The sequence below is a fragment of the Sus scrofa genome, chromosome 11 (genome assembly GCF_054392235.1).
Source record: "Sus scrofa isolate SSC_HxYL_T2T_F1_AM1 chromosome 11, Sscrofa_HxYL_maternal_Yorkshire_Landrace_v2.0, whole genome shotgun sequence".
NCBI lineage: Eukaryota > Metazoa > Chordata > Mammalia > Artiodactyla > Suidae > Sus > Sus scrofa.
The window spans coordinates 14,912,287-14,924,322 of record NC_139393.1 but is presented as its reverse complement, the minus strand read 5'-3'; the positions used below and the strand labels follow the sequence as shown (position 1 = coordinate 14,924,322).

The 12,036-nt window shown below is 42.4% G+C and overlaps 1 long non-coding RNA gene across 42 annotated transcripts in view; it reads right to left on the bottom strand.

Annotated features, from left to right (window-relative positions):
- LOC102158088 (NHL repeat-containing protein 3) overlaps positions 1 to 12,036 on the bottom strand; it is a 186,937-nt gene that overhangs the window by 95,200 nt on the left and 79,701 nt on the right. For 5 of the 42 annotated variants that reach the window (XR_014819259.1, XR_014819251.1, XR_002336529.2 and 2 more), the window contains one exon: positions 1,228 to 1,333. The exons of the other annotated variants lie outside the window; for them this stretch is intronic. This is a non-coding gene — a long non-coding RNA (NHL repeat-containing protein 3). The remainder of the gene's footprint in view (positions 1 to 1,227; positions 1,334 to 12,036) is intronic. 42 annotated transcript variants of the gene reach the window in all.

The following is a 12,036-nucleotide window of genomic DNA, read 5'->3' as shown; positions in this document are numbered from 1 at the left end:
AGATCAATATCTTCACGTTCTTGAGGAACAAATGGTCTATGGATCTTGCTTTGAGAAAAACTGCTCTGAGAGGTGGAAAACACCAAAAAGGAAAATTTCGCAAAAGAGCGAACATAATTCTGTTCTGGAGTCTTTTGCTTGTGCGCCAATAGTGCCTGATGGAAAAAGAAGGCTTCCAGAGTTCAAGTGCACTGTCCATGAAGTGCTCACACAGCTCCTACCCTTCCCACCGCTTGCAGGCAGGTCAGCAACTTTCTGTGGATGCACAGGGGCAGGGGAGCAAGGAGGGCTTTGTAAAATTTGATCTTACCCTAGCTTATCAACAACTGGTCTTTGATGATGGCATTCCAGATACTCAAACCATCATCACTCATCGAGGAAACAGCCAAGTTACATTCCTTCCCTTTGGAATTTCTGCTGCCTTTGGACTTTTCCATTGCTTTGCGAAGACTCTTGTTTCTAAAATTTCTGAGGAGGTACCATATTTCAGTGGGTGTTGTCAAACTACGGGGGAATGAGATAAACTTGATAGTCCATGTGATCAATGCCATTCTCTCTTTGATATGCAATACCTTTTTTTTTTTTGGCTGTCCCCAGAGCAAGTGGAAATTCCTGGGCCAGGGATGGAACCTGCACCACAGCAGTGACCCAGCTGCTGCAGTGACAATGCCAGATCCTTACCGTGCTGTGCCACAAGAGAACTCCTGATATACAGTACACTCATGATAAAAGCCAAATAGACTTATTGGAAGTTCCACTGCACTACTGCCTCATTTTGAACTTTCACTCAACTTTGATCTAAAAGGTTTTTAAACCCTTTTCACACATTCTACTGTTGAGCCTGGTCTCATCAATTTTACATTTGGATTCAAGTTCTTAACCTTACATGAATCCACCTTAAATATAAAGTGTGGCCTAAAGAATCCTTTTGGACTATATTCTGTCATTCAAAACATATTTTACCTCTCACAGCTCCATGTCACCACCAATTTTATCAGTGTTGCTTTGCTTAAAGCGCTGAGCCAGATGAGGCTAGGGACATCAGTTACTACATTTAGCAACTCTAGATAAATCAAGGGGTTTTTTTGGCCATGCTCATGTCATGCTAAAGTTCCTGGGCCAGGGATCAAACCCATGGCACAGCAGTGACAATGCCAGCTCCTTACCTGCTAGGCCACAAGAGAATGCAAATAAATCAGTTTTGAATACATTCAGTTGTCAACTTACCTAAGCCCCCATTTCCCCAGTATGTCCACTGGATAGTATGTCAAATGGCTTGTTGAATTCCAGAATCATAATATCTATCACTTCCTGTTGTGCTGGTCTAGCAATCCTTTCAGAAAAAGAAAATGTAGATAATTTCATATGACTTTTTAAATTAACACATTCTGGCTTGGTAATCACCATTTCCTCTTCTGAACATTGCCTCACAGACCATTCTTTCTGAGACATTAATTTTACAATTTTCCTCAAGATTGCTCGTAAGAGTAAAATCATCTACTTTCTTCTTTTGGAAAATCAAAACCATATGTGGTCATGTGCTTTGAGCTATTCTTCTCTTCCCCCTAGTTTTTCAAAAAGCACTGACAGCATTTCATGCATCTTTTTAAAAGTAATCGCAGAAATTTGAGACATCATTTGCCCCAGGAACCCCACAGGCTGTAGTGGATGCTGCTGCCAATCCAGACTTTAGCTGGTTTTGGAGGATGCCCTTGGCTGTTCAGAGCTGCCTTGCTGGGCAGTGTCTGGATGGGATTCCCATCACCCACTATCACCCCTGGGTGGCCCAGAGCCAACGACTGTCTTGGCAGAGGGGTGGTGCAAAAGACCCACTGTCATCTCTAGTGGGACACCGGGCTTAATTCAAGCTCCAGGTTCCCCGTTAGATGCAGAGTAGCATAGACTCTGTTGGTAGCCACTGCTCAGCATCACTACCTCCCCTTTGGCTTCCCTCTCTCCCCTCCAGGTTACTCCCGAGAGCACTGAAAAGAACTGCAGAGGGTCAGAGGTTTGCTCTTAGCCTGCCGCAGTCTGATGGATGCTGGAAGAAGAGAGGAGACTCCTGTCTCAGAAGTAAAGGACCATTTACTGCCCATGGCTATGCAGTAGCCAGGGACATCACTGTGACATTGACCCCCGACCCCCTCTTCTCGGAGGGACCAGACCACAGCCACAGAAGCAGTCATGATACAGGAGAAACATCAGGAGCTTAGGAATCCTGAACCTTTTATATCCTTTTAAGGTAGCTCGTCCTTGTTGCTAGGATTTACTATCTCCATCTTCCTCAAAGCTGTTCACTCTACAAACACCCATGAAAAGATAGTCCAGAACACAGGCACCCAATTCCTCTGCTCTCAGAACACGTAGAAAACATGAGACACCTACACCGTGGCACCCAACAATATTCTGCTTTCATCTTTACATCCTCTGGGTGTTTGAAGAAATTTCCCATGATTACCTCACGTTATCACTGACTCGGATTAACCTGATTTACAAAGGCGAGGACAAGAATGTTCAATTTGCTTTATATGGGATTAAATAAGGTACTACCAATAATATTCCAGGATAAGGCCAACTATAATATTGACCTCAAATCTGCACCCTGGGGTCTCAGACTCAATCAGCCGAATCAATCTCATATGCCTCAAGCATCTTCCTTGGAAAGTCAGGAGACATCGCCTTCATTTCCATACTGACCCTTCCTTCTGCTTTGCCTGAGGCGTGGACTCAGATACACAGGATACATTAGCAATTGCACAGACCACCTCGGCCCACAGGAGGAAATCTAGGGCAATTCCCTCATCCATAAAGCCCTGGCCAGTTAGCTGAGATGATCTGAACACCTCTAAGATAATGGTAACGATTGCCAAAGACAGAGACTGGAGCAGGCAGACAGTTGATCTCCCCTGTGAGAGAGCTCTCAGGACAAAAGGACAATAAATGAGTCCTGTGGATGATAGAAGAGAACTTCTATTTCCTTATCATGTTCTGACTATAACGGATTATGGTGTTGACTTACGAAAAAAAAAGGAATTATGCTTCCTCAAACCAGAACAACTGCAAATGCCCTGCTGGATATCCTCACGCCCCAGATCTTATTATGTATTTTGACCGAATGAAGCTTGGTTTTCTGGAGCAAAGAAGATTATTATTATTTACTTAGAGTAAATAAAAAGTACACAGTTCACCTGTGCCTTGATTCTCACCACTGGAGTCATGGGGTGCGAATCAGATGCATCCTTTCCCATGTCTCTGCTGAGCTAAACTGAATTCACATTCACGAATGGATCAGTCCTCACGATTTTGCCTAAAAGTTATTTACTAGTGAACTTCTGGGGTTAAGTAGTATTCTCCCAAACTCACTTAAACTTAGCACAAATGCCCTGATTGGGACTCCAGTTTTGCGAAGCAGCACGCCCAAGGGCGAGCCACAGGGAGGACAGGAAGTGTGACACGTTGTTTGCTATGATAACTGTCACTATTTTGGCCTGAAAGTAGCGCCGAGGTGAGTATTAATCATACAGCATACATGTGTGCAGGAATGCACAGTGCTGCTCTTAATTAGAAAAGTTTAGAAATTAATTAATTACTAAAAATTAATAATTTTTAGACCAATCTAAGCCACTGTTTTTTTTTTTTTTCTGTTTTTTAACTCTTCAAGTTACAGAATGCGGGAAAGCAGAGATTCATCACAGCTCTGCTAATCAGAATACAATACTCTAATTTTGATGAGAGGATGAATATCATATATATGAATTACATATATATACACACAGACACACCCCCATATCTTCTTCATCCATTCATTCATTGATGGACACAATGTCTGCATATCTATGGGCTGCTGTAAATGATGTTACAATAAACATGGGGGTGCTGTTACCTTTTCAAGTTGGTATTTTTCTTTTCTTTGGATAAATACCCAGAAGTGGAATTGCTAGATCATACGGTCGTTCTATTTTTAATTTTTTGAGCAAGCTCCCTACCATTTTCCATAATGGCTGCACCAATTTACATTCCCACCGACAGTGCACAAGGGTCCCCCTTTTCTCCACATCCTCATCAACACTTGTTATCTCTTGTCTTTATGACAACAGCCATTCTAACAGGTGCAGGGTGATATCTTGCTGTGATTTTGATTGGCATTTCCCTGATGATTAATGATGCAGTTCATCTTTTCATATATCTCTCGGCCATAAATAAGCTAATTTTAATTTTAGAGCAGATTCATATTTACATAAAAATTATTAAGATAGTACAGGGAATGCTTACAGACCCTACACCCAACTTCCCTTAAAAGTGCCTTTTGTTAGTAAGGTACACTTGCCACAATTAATTAATGAATATTGATGTTATTAACTGAAGTCTGTGTGTTTTTCAAATTTCTTTAGTAATTTATGTAATTTCCTTTTTCTGTCCCACGATCCCATCTAGGATGCCACGTTATACTTTGTTTTCAGGTCTCCTAAGGCTCCTCTTGGCTGTGACAGTTGGTCAGACTTTCCTCGTTTTTGATGGTCATGACAGCTCTCAGGAGTAATGGTCAGATGCATGAGCCATTCACGGCATATCTTAGCAGGGGTACATACCATCAATATGACTTATCCCAGCTAATGCGGACCTCAAGCACCAAACCAAATTAGTGCTTGTCAAGCCCCTCAACTGTGAAGCTGGTCTTTGATTCTCCTTTCCACACAACATCCTCTGGAAGGACGTCACCACGTGTAGTCCCCACTTAAGGAGGAGAGGCTACAATCCTTGGGGGCAGAGTACCTATGCAAATTATCGGAACTGTTCTGCATGGGAAAATTTATCTTCTTTCTCAATTACTCATTTATTCAATAATTTATTCATATCAATATGGATTCATGGATTTTTTTTTTTTTTTTTTTTTGGTTTTTTGGGCCATACCCACTGCATATGGAAGTTCCTAGGCTTGCGGTCAAACTGGAGCTACAGCTGCAGGCTACGCCACAGGCACAGCAACGTGGGATCCAAGCTGCGTCTGTGGCCTACACCACAGCTCATGGCAACACCGGATCCCCGACCCACTGAGCAAGGCCAGGAATTGAACCCACATGCTCATGGATACTAGTTGGATTCATCTATGCTGCACCACAGCAGGAACTCCTATGGATATTTTTATACGTTGGGGTTTTAGCCAATGCCATTTCATTTATTTTGCTATTTAAATTATTCCAGTTTTGGCCTGTGGGATCTCTTTCAGCTGACTCTTCAGTCCCTTTGACATATCCCACCATTGTTGCTTTTTTGAAATTTTTTTCTGACACTGAGAGATGCTTCAATCTCATCTTATACACCTCTTGCCCGGGCCCTAGAATCAGTCATTTCTCCAAGGAAACTTGGTTCCTTTTACTGGAGAATGGGAGTAAAAACCAACCAGTGAGGTGTGGTGTGCTCATTGCTCTTGGGGTGTCATTGCATCCAGCCTCTGTGTGAACTAACTTGTGTGTGTGCATGCATATGTGTATACACATATCTGTAACTATTTCTATATATAGAAATCTGTATCTAATATAAGGCTAAACATGGTTTCACATTAATGCCTCCAACTCTAATCCATTACCACGTGGGTCATTCCAGGCATTTCCCCTCTCATATCTGTAACATTCCACTCCGAAAGTGAGAAAAGTGGCTCCCACCATCTGTCATAACTTTTCTTAACTGTTCATTCAAATACACATGCCTAGTTTATCACAGTGGTTAAACCATAACTGTGGGAAACAACTATATCAACTAGAACACAGTGCTTATGTAGAGGGTTTGTTCTGAGGTGCTTTGTTTTGTTTTGCCTTTTATCTAATAGGCTCCACTCTTTTTCAAAATTACTTAGGTCAGAACCTTTTTCCCTCACCTCCTTTAGTAAAATTGTCTCAACATTGACAAGACGAATACATTATTTTGACACTTTTTGTATTCCATCCTGGGATTCCAGACTTCCTGGGTGATTTTTTTTCATGCATTCATTAATTCACTCTTTTATGGTGAAAGTCTGTGAGTTTTGACAAATGTATTATGTTATATATCCATCACTACAGTATCATGCAGGGTAATTTCAACATCCTAAAAACATTCTCTACTTCACTCTCCCTTCTTCCCTTACAAATCCCCCGGCAATCATGGACCTTTAAACGGTCTTTAGTTTTGTCTTTTCTAGAACGTCATATATTTGGAATCACAGAGTATGTAGCCTTTTCAGATGGACTTCTTTCCCTTAGCAATGTGCATTTAAGTTTCACACGTAGCTTGATGGCTTACACTTTTTATCATGTTGTATAGATGTACCACAATGTACTTACCCATTCACTTATTGAAAGACTTTTTTGTTGCCTCCAAAATTTGGAAATTATGAAAACAGCTGATATGAATATTTGCATGCATATTTTCACCTGAACATAAGTTTTCAAATTGGTTGAATAAAGACCTAGGAATGTGATTGCTGGGTCATATGTTAAGACCATGTTTAGCTTTGTAATAAATTGCCAAGCTGTCTTTCAAAGTGGTTGTATGATTTGCATCCCCACCAACAATGAATGGTGGTTCCTGTTGCCTCACAACCTTACCAGTGATGGGTATTGTTAAGCTACCAGGGAGATTTTCTATCAAAGATCTATTTTAATCCTCACACACTATATCTGAGCTTAAATGGACTCATCTGTCAAATGAGATGGAATGTCCTATCCTTCTTACCTTTGTGAAACAAGCTGACTAAAGAGTAGATGTGTGTAAAATGAACAGAATGTAACAGAAAAAAAGGGGGGGGCCAATAAATTGTACTTTGGACATAAAATGTAAACAGCAGCCCTTCTTCCCCCGCAAGATGAGAATATCAGAAATGAAAAATTCCACTTTATAAAATACCTCTACTGCAACCACAATAATTGGATATTTAATACACTCTGGAAACTTCGCCACAATTCCTACATTATGAGAACAGCATGCTTAGTGATCAGAAGTGGCTGAAGGGCTTCTAACATCTTTTCAAACAACCAGTGTCTTTTCTCAGAAAAACCACACACTAGAGTCTGTGTTTTTTAACCCCAATCTGTCAGGGAAAGAGTGCTCAGTAATTCTGGCTGGAAATGTAAGAACATTTGGGTTTCTAGATTTCATGACCCAATGCCCTACACATTATATCTGGCTGCTGATTCTGCTCACCTCTCCAAATTATGCCTAAACTATTAGTAAGTGTATAGAATAAACGACACTCTGATCATTGACCCCACATGGCTGATCAGGCCTCGTAGTGCAGGAAGCAAGGCTTGCAACTGGTGAAGGGCAGGTTCAAGAAAGTTTGTTCCATTGCAAAATGGAAATGAGAAGCAGGTAGGCTGGCCCGGGCTGGGGCTGACCTGGAGCCTTCTTTCAGCACTCTGCTGTCCTGTTCTCTGCTACGTGGGGATGCCTAAGGTATTTTCCGGTAAGGTGGGAACAGCAATATTTAACCTTCACACACAGAGCTACGTGTGGGAGCTCATCTGCACCGAAGGACTAGCCCTTAACTTTGTGCCTTTCATTTGCATGCTTTTGATCATGTCCTGCATTAGAAAATATACGGACATTTGCTTTTCTACCATCACCGAGTCACACAGTCACGTTGGAATCCCTTCGGAAACACATAATTTTACATTCAAAATGTACAGGGTGGAAGGAAGAGATAAGAATGAGATGAAAAGACTGAGAAGATGAAAGCCATAAGTGAAGACAGGTATAAGTGGCTTAATTCATCTTTTATCCTGCAGCACACTAGGTGAACACAAAACTTCATTTCAAAGCTTTGTCACACATGTTATCATGCATGTGTATAGAAAACTGACAATCACCCACTTGAGTAGCTATGTAATTAATTACTTCTGGGGAAGAAACTATAAGTGATAGCGCCTGCCCCAGACCCTCCGAGTGATTTTCTAAATTTTATCAATGCCATAATTAAGATCCTAACAAGCTGAGTACTCATGGATATAAATCTCTGTCCTGTTTTACTCAAGGCCCCTGTGTGCTGTGAAATCAGGCCTGTACAGGCAGGTTTGTGCCAAGCTGCCAAAAAGTTGACAGGGTCTCCATTTCCATGAGAACGGATGAGTCTCATGGGAAAGGCAGTGACTGAATTCACTGATGGAGTGACCATGGGGCTAAGATTCTTAAGTATGAAGAACACAGGGGTTACCACTTAACTTCTCAGGCATCAAACTCTTATGGAAAAAAAATTTGCTCTGGGGGAGCCAAAGGCAGTTGCCCTCCTTAGGTTCAGGGAACCCGAAAGTGAGCAGGCATGTGGATTTTAAAGAAGCCATGCATGACGTCCAGCACAAGGGGAGATACTCCGGGTTCCTGGAGAAAATAGGTTTGACCATAAGCTGAAAAAATAAGCTGAGAGCAAGTCAAACTAATGAGCTGTACCTTGGTGGCAGCTCCATTAATGAGATGTGAGGAAAGGGTTTCTAACCCTCCCACGTCTGTGCAGTAAAACCTGGTGGAAAGCTTGGTTAAAACATAATCAACACCAGTGATATTGTGAAAATGGGTGTGGGAGCACAGCCAGGGCCAGAGCTGCACATGACAAAGCCCTTGGCCATGGGGCGTGTCTGGGCAGAGGGGGGACAAGGGACATTAAATAGAGGTGAGGTGGCCAATAGGACTATTCACCCAGTGGCATCCGTGACTGATTCTGGGGGCCCCTGAAAAGACTGGGAAACCCAGGAGACCGAATTTTCAGTGATTTCACTGGCAGAGGGTACAAACTGGAGAAGACTTGTTGGGACCTCTTGTGCTTTCACGACCTGAATGCAGAAGGCTATATCCTGGAGCCGTCTACCTGACAGGTGCTCTGTAGGGACTGGAGAGACAAATGTGAATGAGAGACAGTCATTGTCTTCAAGGTCCCAGCCCAGGGCAAAAGCAATCGGTAGTGACATCTCGGTGTCCTGAGTCCTATGCCAGATGTATGCCTAGAGTAAGGTGTCCAATGACACATGAGGGAGAGTCCAGAAAGATGTCTTTCGGGGGCTGATATCTAGGCTGAGAGACGAAGGACCGACCAGGAGGGGAAGGGTATTCTAAATAAACATTCAATACTTGGACTGGAATTGGGATGGAATTGGGATTTTTGCAAGACCTGGGATATTACAGTAAGCCAGACCAATACCATTCTTTCATTTAAAAAAAAAATTCTTATAGTTGATTGACAATGTTGTACCAATTTCTGCTATCCAGCAAGTGACCCAGTCGTGTGTGTGTGTGTGTGTGTGTGTGTATTCTTTTTCTCATATCATCCGTCATCATGTTCTATCCCAAGAGAATGACTGTGATTTGTTTCTGTTTTGTAGATAGGTTCATTTCTGCCACGTTTTAGATTCCACATATAAGTGATATCGTGTAGTATCTTTCTCTTTCTTACTTGACCTAGTATGAGAGACTCTAGTTGCATCCATGTTGCTGTATATGACATTATTCATTCTTTTTATGGCTGAGTAGTATTCCATTGTGTATATGTACCATGTCTTCCTTTTTTTTTTTTTTTTTGTCTTTTTGTCTTTCTAGGGCTGTGCCTGCAGTATATGGAAGTTCCCAGGCTAGGCGCTGAATCGGAGCTGTAGCTGCCAACCCACACCAAGCCACGTCTGCGACCTACACCACAGTTCACAGCAATGCCAGATCCTTAACCCAGAGTGAGGTCAGGGATCAAACCTGTATCCTCACGGATGCTAGTCAGGTTTGTTCACTGCTGAGCCACGACGAGAACTTCTGAACCATGTCTTCTTTATCCATTTATCTGTTGATGGGCATTTAGGTTGTTTCCATGTCTCAGCTATTCTGAATAATGCCACTATGAATACAGCGGTGAATGTATCTTTTTGAATTATAGTTTTGTCTGTATATATGCACAGGAGTGGGATGGCTGGATCATACAGGAGTTCTATATTTAGTTTTCTAAGGAATCTCCATACTGTTTTCCATAGTGGTTGTACCAATTTACATTCCCACCAACAGTGTAGGAGGGGTCCCTTTTCTCTGCACCCTCTCAGGCATTTCTAACACCATTCTTACCGTCAGAAATGCATAGAAGGAAAGTCACAGAGAATATGGCCCATTGAAGAAAGCACATACAATTCAGCAGTACCAGAGGACCAGTGTTTACAATGAGCAGGAGATGAGGTTACCTAGATTGGCAGAGAGGCCTTGGTTACAGACCTAGAATGTCATGCCAAGGATTGATTATTACCCTCCTACTGGTGCCCAATACTGGTCACGCTGATCTATTGGAAAGGACTACAGAGGAAAGGGTGGCAACATGGATGGAACTAGAGACTCATGAGTGAAGTAAGTCAGAAAGAGAAAGACGAATACCATATGATATCACTTGTATCTGGAATCTAATATATGGCACAAAGGAACCTTTCCGCAGAAAAGAAAATCATGGACTTGGAGAAGAGACTTGTGGTTGCCAAGGGGGAGCGGGATGGAGTGGGAGGAATTGGGAGCTTGGGGTTAATAGATGCAGACTATTGCCTTTGGAATGGATTAGTGATGAGATCCTGCCATGTAGCACTGAGAACTATGTCTAGTCACTTATGATGGAGCATGATAATGGGAGAAAAAAGAATATATACATGTATGTGTAACTGGGTCACCATGCTGTAGAGGAGAAAAAAAAATTGGAGAAATAACAATAAGAGCAAACAAAAATTAATTAATTTTAAAAAAAGAGGAAAGGGTGAAAACACATAGACTTTATAAGTACTACATACATTTAAGGAATTATTATTAGGTGATCCTGCCCACCCCAACATTGCAATTCAGAAGAGGTTAATGGCATCTGTGTACCTAATTAAACCTTTTGACAGAATAATTAAGCATTTTTGATAGACTCAACAGATCAACTGGGCTTAACTGCAACAATCAATACAAATCATAAAAACAGCAAAATCAGGCCACCTATCCTAAGCTGACTTCTCCAATCATCTTCATCCCTGGGATCAGGAAGGGAAATTCAAACATCTCCTCATTTTAGATGAGCACTCAGTGCAGCATGAGAGCTTAGGTTCCCAGAGGGAAGTACTGGTTTGCCTGGGTCAGTGGTCAGAGCAGTCCCAACTATAATCCACTTGTGTGTTTTGAAAAACGATACTCAAGTAAACTGCCTTTCAAGAGTGCTAAAAATGGTCTTTGGATTCAGGTACATTATTTGTGTGTGTGTCTTTTCATTTAGAATGGAGATGTTTATGTCTTTTAAATGTTCTAGAAGGAAAGGAAGGTGTCTTTAAGAAAGAAAAGCCCTTGATACAAGCCTTTCGATAAAGAACTGTAATTAAGAGACGGGATTAAGATGGCGGAATAGAAGGACTGGAGCTCAACTTCTCTCCTAAAAACAACAAAATTCACAACTAAAGACTGAGCAATCCCCACCCAAATGGACGGGAAACCCATACCATACTCCAGAAGAAAAAGAGGAGGCCACATCCACAGGTAGGAGGGGTGATTTCATGATATAAACAATCCCATACCTCCTGGGTGGGAAGCTCCACAGACTGAAAACTAACTGGCTCACAGAGACTCACCTACAGGAGTGAGAGTTCTGAGCCCCACATCAAACTCCCATGTGTGGGGATCTAGCACTGGGAGAAAGAGCCCCTGGAGCATCTGGCATTGAAGGCCAGTGGGGCTTGTGTGCAGGAGCTCCACGGGACTGGGGGAAATGGAGACCCCATTCTTAAAAGGCACACACAGACTTTCACGTGCACTGGGTCCCAGGGCAGAGTGAGGTTTCCACAGGAACCTAGGTCAAACCTGACTGCAGTTTCTTGGAGGACATCCTGGGAAAACAGGGGTGAATGTGGCTTGTTGTGAGGGAAGGACATTGAAAGTGAAGCTCTCGCGAATATTCAGCAGCATGCCTTTCTCTGGAGGTGGCCATTTTGGGACAATCTGGCCCCACCCAGCAGTCAGCACTGAGAAGCCCCAGGGCTAACAACAATCCAGGTGGGATCACAGCCCCGCCCCTCAGTAAACAGGTGC